An 11115-nucleotide genomic window follows, 5' to 3' on the forward strand; every position below is an offset into this window, starting at 1 on the left:
GTTTTCAAGCAAGGCTTGATCAACTAGAGGCAAATATCTTCGAACTTCCTTCTTGCACAAATCTTAAAACATTATATGAGGATCATTGGCAGTTGATGCTTCTAAATACTGCGTATATGAGTTTTCCCTTTTAACAAGCTATAGCTATTAATGCTCCTTCTGTGACTTTATCAAGTTGTTCACATATAGGTACTGGAAAGTATACTAAACCAAATTCCATGGCTTCTTTACTTGCGGGCTCCAAAACATAAGATGATACTTATTATATCAGCTAGCTTCTATAGTCACATTGTTGATTAAGGAAGATACTCTGGAACACTTAAATAACCAACATACTTTGAGAAATTTGTTATTATTTACAATTTCAGTGTTACCAATAATAAATACTATTTGCTTTCACATGTTACAACCACTTTCATTGTGCCATTTTCATCATTTTTCATTCTTCTTTTCTCTATATCACACTCACCTGTATCTATCAAAATTAAGGTGGGTTTTATTGAAGATGCTTGATATTGAATTGTAAGCATGCCATTACTTCATTTCCACACAAATCTAGAAAGCCATGCAAATAGTGCTCTGTGGTATCTCCGTACTAATCTTTAAGAAGTTTCTATGAGAAATTTTGCTGCTTGTCTTATTTATTCAGAAATTTTTTTACTCACTGTATGTAGTCATAATCTGTAGCTATTGTCTCCACCATGAGTTCTTTGTAATTTGACTTTCTCTCTGACTTTTGAGTTACCTCTATGTTATAGATGTTGATGGATCTCTGTTTTACATATCTCATCTGAATCCTCTCTATCTTTGCATGCTGAAATGATGCTTTCCTAACTGTTAGGATACTTTTGATTTTATGTGATATTTAGGCTATCTTTCATAAGGTTCAAGTATGGGCTCATGACACTCATAAATGATTTTATTTCCTTTAGCACCAAATTTCAATATCATTACTTACTTTTCTTTCATGACGAAATGCATAGACAGATAGAGTATGTAGTCATAGAGATAGGTAGTCATTGCTTAGATCCTTCGAGATCTAACATCAATTGTTTTCATGTTTTTTGCAGCTGCTAGAGATCACAAAGCTTGGAGCTGGATTCTGCTACACTAGGGAAAGAGTGCATAACCAGTCAAAGCAATAGGCAATGACTGGTTATCTCTCTCTTTATTTCTTTCATTCATAGATATCTATTTATGTATTTCCTTATGAAATAAATTTAGAGCATTGAGTTATGCTCATGATTTGTGTGAGATTTCTTTTTGTTCAACATATCATTTCATTTCATTGTTTAAAAAAAAACATCAATGTATATTTGAAAATAAATAAATACAAAGACATTTCTATTGCTTAAATGAAATGAAAAGCACTTTTATTGCATGTATACTTAAATTTTTTACACATGTGCAAAATTTTAGTAACAAGACCCTCAACCCTCAAGCATTGAGTTACCCTAGATCAATTAGACAAGGAAAACTACTCATACCTCTCATTAGGTATCATCCCATTCCCATCCTTAGTCTAGACAAGCAAGGCATCAATGGGACAAATATCTCTAACTTATCTTTTCAGTGTGTTTCCCCAAAATATTAATTCATAGATTATCACTTATTACACAGCTTACAATAGGTTACCCTGGAACTGACCACTTTGCATCTTGGACCCCTACTACAAGCCACTCCCAAAGACATGCACCTAGACAACCTCTCTTAAGCATACAATCATCATTGTGTCCCATACCACAAACCCAAAATTATAATCAAACTTAGTTCCTTAACAAGCAACCCACAAACAAGTTAGTTCTCCCAACCCAAGTAAAGATAAATGCACCACAAAGTAAATTTCATAAATACAAATTTCAAATTGTAACATAAGCTTATTGTGATATTCAAAATAGAGAAACATCATAAAATAAAACACAATGACAATCTCTAATGTATGCCCTAGTTTTCATTCTAAACAACTTGCATAAGTTGACCTTCATAAATATCAAAATCAAACTACAAGTAAATACTAGAAGAATAAAAAAGATAAACAAGTCACATGGTTATAAGTCATTTGTTATCATAAATTTGATTAAGCTAAAAGAACATATTCTAATCTAGCAAGTCATATATTTACAGTTTTTAAATTAAATAACATCTCTATGAACTCAAACATTTAAAACAACAATAGTCACATTCCTAAACACGAGAAAATATTACAAGAAAAAAGAATCTATCATGGTTAAAGGAATATATTTAGATACCAAACTTCATTGGAAACAATGATAATTAGATTTCACTAAATGTGATATGCATTTTAAAAATAATAATAATTAGATTTATTATAATAGATTTCCATTGTTGAACAAATTTCAATTTAGAGCAATTCAAAATATAATCCAACAACCTCTAAATTATAAATTAACATCATCACTATATTATTATTATTTTATAATAATAATTAACTATAAACTAATTTAATAAAATATTAATTCATTTTTTATAAAAATAATTACTAATAATATAAAATTTAATTAAATAAATCAATATATATTTCAAAACTAATCCCAAACCCCTAATAAAGGGGTGCAACTACTCTAGGCAGCTACAGGCTGCTTAGGCAACTACAAGCTGCTTTGGGTAGCCATGTGTGTGCCTAAGGGCTGCTAGAGGTGTAGGGGTGGGGGGTAAAACCCCACCCTTAAAAATATACTTTTTGTTATATATATATATATATATGTATGTATGTATGTATTATATAAAAATTTTATTTATTATAATTTTTTAAATATATATTATATATAAAAATTATTTATTATATATTTTTTAATATATATATATATATACAAAATCTGCAAGTACATGCCTAGAGGTTGAACTTTTCTAGCAAGCTCTTTTTTAAAAAACAAAATGAATTTAAAGATATTTAGATCAAATTAACAATTCAATCTAATTTAAAATCTCAGTCAAACCCTAGCTAGAAAAAATTATTTTTTTCTATCCAAATTTTCCTTTGTAAATAAATAAGTTGAATCTAACTTCATCCAATCAAATCTGGAAAACAATTAGGATGACAAACATAATCTTAATCACTCAATCAAGAACAAAGAAAACAAATCTTTTCCAAATTGATAATAAATTCATGGGAATTCAAACCCTACTTCATGGTAATGCTAAAATTTGATAGGCAGTGAAATTTCGATTGCAATAGAGATCCTTCAAACCACAAAATGGCATGCCCACAATTTGGACAAGACACAAACACACACTTACATAACTATTCAATATAACTTTTGGAATACTTTAAGAATTCAAATATTTGTAGGTAATTCAAATACATTTAATCTTATTCCAGAAACATTTGAAAAGAAATGTATTCACAATATTGAAATTTTCTCTTCTAATATGATAATCACTTTTGAATTTTTACAACAATTAGAATTACATACATGGATCTACATTTAATCTTTACATTTCATAACTTGAAAGAGTCCTATTGAAACCAATAAATAGGAACCTGCTTGCCACTCACACCAGAATAGATAAAGTTTTCCAAAAAAACCTACTAATGGAGGAATCCCTCCTAGAGATAGCAGACATAAAGATAAAGATAAAGCTGAAAAAGGTCTTTCGTGTATAATCTCACATAATTCTGAATGTTATCTATTCCTGTACGTAGACTGAATAATATAATACAAGCAAAAGTTCCTAAATTCATAAAAATATAGAGCAACATATAAGTTATCACACTTGCATATCCGTTATTTGGGTCTTTATCAATTATTCCAATAAGGATATATCCAATTTGACCTATTGATGAATATGCAAGCATACATTTTATACTTGTTTGAGTAATAGCAATTAAATTTCCTAATATCATGCTAAGAATAACTGATATTTCCAAAAGAAGATGCCATTTGTTCAATGAAAAATAAAAAATAATATCAAAAATTCTAGTGACTAAAGCTGAAGCAGCTACTTTTGAAATAATAGAAATAAAAGCAAGAACTAGAGTGGGGGAGTTAGAGTCAAAAAGAGGAATTCTCCCTTCTCTCATTTAGAACCGTGCATTTACAATATAAACCTTTTACAATAAAAATCTGTCACAAATGTTCATAATAACTTCATTCTTGAAAACTCCAACAAGGATAAAATCTCCCAAGCTTTATTTCTAAACAAATCCATATGAAACCTATACAAAATAACACAAAAACCATGGAGAGCTCACCTCCCAGCCTAGGTCTCTATGAGACTACCCCCAAGCTAGGAGAACCAAGACCAACTAGACAACAATCAATCACAACCACTTAAACAAGATTTACGTGAAAAAACATTTAACACCCTTTTGAGCTTACACAACAAGTTATCATAACAATCAAAAGAATGGGTGAAGGTGTGCCTAAACTGAGAGGAGAAGCCACATACAAAAAGTATTATTTGCCTTCACAAAGCATACCAATCAATATTCAAAATACAATTTTCCTTCACAAGGCATACAAGTCAATACAAAATCTCTCATAATTTCTCTCCTTATCACCCCCAAATGTAATATAGTGTATTGATACATGTAGCCCATACTACATGCTTATCCCTCTTCTACATAGGGAAGAGACTCTATACTCAAGGAAAGTTCCATTTAACCCCTTTAACCAAAGGCCACTTCTTCCCTCTCAAGGGTGAGTGATGTCTTTCCACACCCATGAACAATCCCCTAAGAAATAAAGTAAAACAAGCTTGAAAACACCATTTTCGAACCCTTTACAAATACAATACAATAATATAGTAAAATGCATGAAACACATGAACAAGATCTTCTAATACACAATTAAGAACATGCTTGGAGAGAGAAAACCAACCTTGATGAAAAGATATGGCATATTGTTAGCATGAATGTTGATGATACTACATTGGGGGAGTATCCTAAGCATTGGATAGTATTGATATGTTGCATTCATGACTGTGTTTTTAATTGATGTCAACATAACAGTGTTTCTATGAACACAAAGAGAACAATAGTTAGAGATAGTACTAGTACACAAAATGGTTTGATTTTCTAGTGATGTGTAGTTAAGGAAATGTTCCAAACTATGTCTTGATGACATGGTTAAGTGTATAGAGTCTAAGTCGATGGCATATGGAAGTTACACCTAATTAACTAAGAGCTATGCAGAAACATATCATGAGAAAATAATGTTTTGATAATTGATTAATATCTTTAATCTAAGATGTGATGAATAGATGCACAATCACATAGTGATAGAGGGTAGTCATGTGGTGATTTCACCAAGTGCACAAGCCCTAATATGGCACATGTGAATTTTTGTATAGATTGTGAGCCGATAATGCTATTATAATTGTGAATTAATTAATTATCTTATTTTAATTAATTGGGAAACCCTCAAGGCTAACTCAAGGAATTATTATGAAGATATGGTATAAAGGAAAGATGTTTTCCTTGATTGTAAGAGTATTAGAGAATATCCAAGTGTGAAGATAATCACTAAGAAGTGGGAAAAAGAGTAGAGCATTTGGAGGATGTCAGTAAGTGATCCAAGGGATTATTGGATGTGTAGTATGAAAACTAGTTATAAGATCTGAAGGAGCAGAAGTCTAGTTGACAAGATAGAGATAGAGGAAGGAAGTAAATTTCAATTCTATTATTCTACAAGGAATAATATAGAGATCATTTGGATAGTGGATTCGTTGGTCTTAATCTTGAAGCTATTTGGGCAGTGGATCCAACAATCTTCCACAACTCCTAACAGGGTTGGAATCTCCTAACATGGACTCATATGTATTGAAAGTTGTAACAGAATCCTAATAGGGTCTATCCATTAATAATGAATATTTATATTAATACATCATCTTGTGGGTACCATCCCCATTGGGGTTTTCCCTTTGATCAAGAGTTTCTCTAGTTAACATATCTGGTGTTAATTGTGTGTGAGTATCTTGTTGTGGTTTCAGTTTATATTACTCATATGGTTAAGTTTGTTTAAGGTTGATGATTCTAATAATGGTTAGATAACTGATTCACCCATCCTCTTAGTTATATTAGTGGACTATATATTGTAACAAATGGTATTAGAGCATCGGGTCCTTGAAGGAAAAGTCTTAACAACTTTGGGAGATCAATGGAAAATATGTTCAAGAAGGATAGTTCAAGATTTGATGGGCCCAACTATAATAGTTGGAAGGAAAAGAAGAAGACTCATTTGTTGTGCATGGGTCTAAGATATTGGCTTTTGATGAAAGCTAAAAAGCTAATTGTTGATGAAGGAAAGCTAGAGGAATGTAGTAAGGGAGAAAGAGATATGTTCATGTGTGACATGAGAGCCAGAGAAACCCTACTATCAGCTCTTCTAGAGAATGAATACAATTAAGTAAAAAAATTCAAAGTTCTTATGAAATTTGGAAAGCATTAGAAGTTACTTTTGAAGGTGATGATCGTGTAAAAAGAATGCGATTGAAAAATTGGATTTGTGCATTTCAAGATGCTAAGATGATGGAAGATGAATCTATGAGAAGTTATGTAGGTAGAATATCATAAATTAGTGCAGGAATCTAGTCTCTTGGTGGAACTAAAGAAGATGATGAAGTTATATGGAATATCTTGAAAATTTTGACACCACCTTTCAAGAAAATAACATAGATTATTTAGCTAGTTATGCCTTGCACCAAAGATTTCACAAAGGAAACATTTCTTAGAAGATTAGAGTCTACAGAAATGAGATAATTTGGAGAGCTAGATAGAGTTGAGATAGCTTTTAGTGCTCTTAACACTCAACCTAATCTATCAAGAAGTGCAAGGACAAGAGGATATTTTGCTAGAAGCAACAGATCTGAGGAAGATAAGAAGATTGAGGAAGGAATGGCCCTTTTGATAAGAAGAGAGAAAGATGGTAAGAATATCTTAAATTGTTAGACTTGTGATGAATTTGGTCATTATGTATCTAAGTGTCCTAAAAGAGAGAAAAAAAGTTTAAGGGAAAGTTTAAGTCTAGAAGAGATAAAGATTAAAATTATTTATATATTAACAATGATGAAGAATCTAATGAAAGAGGTTAGAGTGAAAGTGATGATGAATAATGATTTGTTGCTATCAAGGAAGATGATCTAGATGGATAAATTAGAGAAGAAAGAGCTTTAGTTTTCTAGGTTGAAAAGAAGTTAGATTGGATAATTGACAATGGTTGTTCACATCACATGAGTGGTGATATGAATAAATTTGTGAAATTTAGAAATTATGATAGATTTATTGTTAGGGTTGGTAACAATGCAACCTATCACATTATAGGGACTAGATCCATCACATTAGATGGAAGGACTAACATTTACAATGTTTATTTTGTTGAGTCTATCCTCTTATAGGGTCTATCCTCTAACAAGGGATATTTATATTATCACATCATCTTGTGGGTACCATCCCCACCGGGGTTTTCCCTCTAATCAAGGGTTTCCCTAGTGAACATAGGTGGTGTTAATTGTGTATGAGTATCTACATGGTTAAGTTTGTTTAAGGTTAATGATTGTGATAATAGTTGGATAACTAATTCATCCCCCTCTCAGTTATATTAGTGGACTATATATTCTAACATGATCTTGTAGCTATGTAGCTACTCCATGAGGCTCCCACTCGATCAAACCACCCTAGACTCTATTGTTCTTTTATTATGTTCAGTCTAGAAGACCAGCCAAAATTGAAGAGGTGTTCCACTTCTCCCTTGTCACTACCTTTATAAACATATCTATTGGATTGTCATCTATATGTATCTTGTCTAGTTTTAACTGTCTATCATCCAAAATTGACCAAATGAAGTTATAGCACAACTATATCTAATTTTTCTTTGAATGTAGAGGAAAATTCTATGCAAGATGAATGTCACTCTGAATATAGGTAAACAAATAATTATCCTTCTAAGGGTGTCCCTATTCTTCCAAGAAGAACTAAAGCCATATCATCTTGTTGGTTGACTCTATATAAGAAACATACTTTATCTCTGTAGTGGATAAAGTGTTCACCTTCTATAACCTAGAAACTCAACTCATTGCTACCTCACCAATAGTAAATACAAAACCTATAGAAATCCTCTTGGTATCAATATCCCCTACCAAATCTGAGTCAACATATCCCTATAAATCAGTAGTAGAGCCCCCAAAATGTAGACACATACTAGATATTCCTCTAAAATATCCGAGAATCCATTTAACTGCATTCCAATGCTCAAAACTTGGAGGAATCACATACCTACTAACAACTCCCATTGCATGTGCAATATTTGGCTTGGTACATACCATAGCATACATCAAGCTTCTTATAGCTAGAGCATAAGGTACCTTGGACATCTTATCCTCTTCTTCTTGTGTCTTTGGACACATCTCCTTAGTCAACTCTAAGTGACCAGGTAAAGTTGTGCTAACAACTTTAGCATTCTCCATAGAGAAACCTTGCAACACCATTGCAATATAATCAGCCTGAGATAATATCAATTTCATGTTCTTCTTCTCTCTACAAATCTTCATACCAAGGATTTGTTTTGTTACCTCTAAATCCTCTCATAGAAAATGCATGTTTTAATTAGCATTTTAGCTCCTTAATGTGATCCATATTAGACCCAACTACAAGCATATCATCAACATATAAACATAAAATAATATACCTTTCATCATCCAACTTCTTAAAATAAACACAATGATCTGAATGATGCTTACTATATCCATGCTCATGCATAAAACTGTCAAATTTCAGATACCATTGCTGAGGTGCTTGCCTCAAGCCATATAAATGTTTCTTCAATTTGCACACTAAGTTCTCCTTACCTTTGACCTCAAATCTTTATGGTTGTGCCATATATATTTCTTCATCCAAATCACCATGAAGAAAGGTTGTTTTAACATCAAGCTACTCCAAATGCAAATTTTTAGTAGCCACAATACTTAAAATAGTATGAATAGAAGTCATTTTAACAATAGGAGAGAATATCTCACCAAAATCAATGCCCTTTTTCTGTTCAATTCCTTTGACAACTAACCTAGCTTTAACTTTTTTCTTACCTCTACCCTCTTCTTTCAACCTATGAACCCATTTATTCTATAAAGCCCATTTACCTACAAAGAACTTGCATAAATCCTAAGTTTTATTTTCCAGAAAGGAATCCATTTCATCTACCATTGTAGACTCCCATTGAATCTTAATATCCACCTGCAAAGCTTCATCATAACATTTAGGTTCACCAACATTAGATAGTAAAATAGAGTACAAAGAGGGAGAAAATATTTATGGAGGTCTACTTAGCCTTGTTGATCATCTAACATTCACTGGGGTGTGTGGTATTCATTATTTTAGTTATTGGATCATTAAGAATTTCTGGAACATCATCTTTTGGAGTATCATACAATAGTACATAATCATCTTCTTTCTTCTCATTATGCTGCAATAGATCTTTATACAATACTTTCTCATTGAAGATGACATCCTTGCTTCTTACAATTTTATGATTTTTAAAATCCCAAAGCTTATAACCAAATTCATCAATGTCATATCCAAAAAATATACATTTCTTTGACTTAGCTTCTAGCTTGGTTCTATTTTTTGAATCTATATAAGCAAATACTTCACAATCAAAAGATTTGAGAAAAGAATAACTCACCTTCTTACCACTCCATAATTCTTCTAGAATACCACAACCCAAAGGAGTAAAGGGACCTCTATTAATCAAATATACAATAGTATTGATAGCCTCTACCCACATGTTCAAAGGCATCCCTGCATGCAACCTCATGTTCCTTGCACACTCCATTATAGTCCCATTCATGCATTCAACCACTCCATTTTCTGGTGGAGTCCTTGGAACAATTTTCTAGTCTATAAATACCATTAGCAGAGAAATAATCTTCAAATTCACAACTACAATACTTACCTCCAATATCAGATCTATGACATTTTAATTTCTTAGTAGTCTCATTTTCAACCAAGAATTTCTATTTCTTAAAAGTTTGAAATACATCAGATTTCTATCTAAGAAAATAAGCCCATACATTTCTAGTTGCATCAACAATAAATGTAACATAGTAATGAGAGCCACCAAGGGAAGGTACCTGAGCTGGTCCCCATACATTTATATGCACAAGCTCTAATTTCTCACTTTTATTTTCTTTCTCAGTCTTCACAAAACTCTCTCTCTTTTGTTTTCCATATACACAACTTTCATAAAAACCCATATGCAACATTTTAGACTTGGTAAAACTTTCTTTGAATGAAGTAATTTCATACATTTCTTACTTGTGTGCCCAAGTCTATTGTGCCAGAGCACTATATCAAATTCTACAACAACTATTTGTTCTTCCTACTCAATTGCAACAACTATTCCTAAACATTTGTTTTTCTCTAAAATAATCAAAGTAGAAGGAACAGTGTGACCTGTAGAAATATATAAGGTGCCTAATTTCACACCTTTTTCTACTATAAGGGAACCTTCTAATTTTTATCATTAAAAATAACTACACAACCCTCATCACCAAGTTTCTTTGCTGAAATTAAATTCTTACTTAGCCTTAGAATATGTCTTACCTCATGTAGTAGCCAATGATTCCCATTATGCAACTTAATCTTAACTTTTCCCTTTTCAAAAATCTAATAGGGTTCATTATCCCCCAAATAAACAAGTCCACAATCCCCTTGGACATAATCAATTAAATAACCTCTATGGGGTGTAGCATGAAATGAAGCATCATAATCTAAAACCCATGAATCATCAACACTTTCTAAAGAAAGAAGCAAAGCATCCTCTTTGGATTTGTTACTTACCACATTTGCCTCCTTGTTCCCTTTTCATTTATCTCCTTCATTCTTCTTTTGAGTCCAAAAATCTTTTTTCCTATGCCCTAGTTTACTACATTACTAGCAATCTCTCGATCCTCTGGATTGAAACCTCTTTCCCTTCGACTTTCCTCTTGATTTCTCACAATTTTTAGAATTATTTCCTCTCTCAATCATTTTGCCTCTGCTTTGTGCATTCAAAGAACTTCCTAATGTAGATCTACTTGAGGTTTTCCTCTGAGTTTCCTCACTCAAAATAACACCAATTACATCATCATATTTTAGGGTATTAGATCCAGAAATAGAATTAC

This window comes from Cupressus sempervirens, chromosome 2, assembly GCF_028749045.1.
Source record: "Cupressus sempervirens isolate cs-2001-9-10 chromosome 2, ASM2874904v1, whole genome shotgun sequence".
Taxonomy (NCBI): Eukaryota; Viridiplantae; Streptophyta; class Pinopsida; order Cupressales; family Cupressaceae; genus Cupressus; species Cupressus sempervirens.